We start from the raw sequence: 936 nt of genomic DNA on the forward strand, positions 1-936 counted from the left end.
TTTAGAGTGTGCGTGATGTTTTTTGGAGTGTGCGTGAGTTTCTTGTAGTGTGTGAGAGACAAAACATAGATTTTGTCCTAAACGGCCCCTCATACTTCTTGGCTGAGCTTCGCTTCATTACGCCCCGGAGATGCATGCGAACCAGTGAGGAAGTAACCTACATAGTGAGGGACGACTAACTCTGACTGCTGTGATGTGTGAGAGAGGGAGAGAGAGCGCGTCCACACATCGCAACCTGTAATTTAACTGGTTTGCCGGAATGAGAGGACGTGATATTTTTCATATCGCCTGGAGGGAGCCTTCATCAGCTCCAGCCGAGCATCGACAATCAGTTCAGCATCCTACCAGCATCCTTCTCTCCGCAGGGATTCAGCTTGCCCCGCACACATATATAAACACTTCATCCCGTGGGGCTACGGTGACACAATGACCTCTATTTTTCTCATTTCAGTGAAGATGACTGCCATCATCAGATAAGGCCCCCTCCTCACTCTGCTGCCCACTCTCCTCTCCACTCGGGTGGAGGGATGGGCAGCATATCATTGCCCCTCTGAGGGTTACTGTGGGGTCAGATTTAGCCAGTGACAGCTCCATTACTCCTGGAAATGTGGGTGGATTCTGTTTGCAGTCTTTCAGATTTATCTCCCACCGAGACAGAGTCACATTGAAAAGGCGTGTCTTTACGGAAATTTGTGAAATAATGTATCTGTTGGGCCTCTAGGTTGCCCTGGGCAATCCGAAACATCAGGAAGGGTCTGCAGACACAGTTGGAGGGGAGGCAGGATTAGGGCCAGTAACACAGCTACTTAATAAATTAGAATATCATTTTAAAACTTTTCATTGTAGTAATTCAATTCAAAAACTAAAACTAATAAAGATTTATTGTTATGTGGCTATTTTATTGCCTACACAACCACAGGGAAGACTGCTGGTTTT

This window comes from Poecilia reticulata, linkage group LG6, assembly GCF_000633615.1.
Source record: "Poecilia reticulata strain Guanapo linkage group LG6, Guppy_female_1.0+MT, whole genome shotgun sequence".
Taxonomy (NCBI): domain Eukaryota; kingdom Metazoa; phylum Chordata; class Actinopteri; order Cyprinodontiformes; family Poeciliidae; genus Poecilia; species Poecilia reticulata.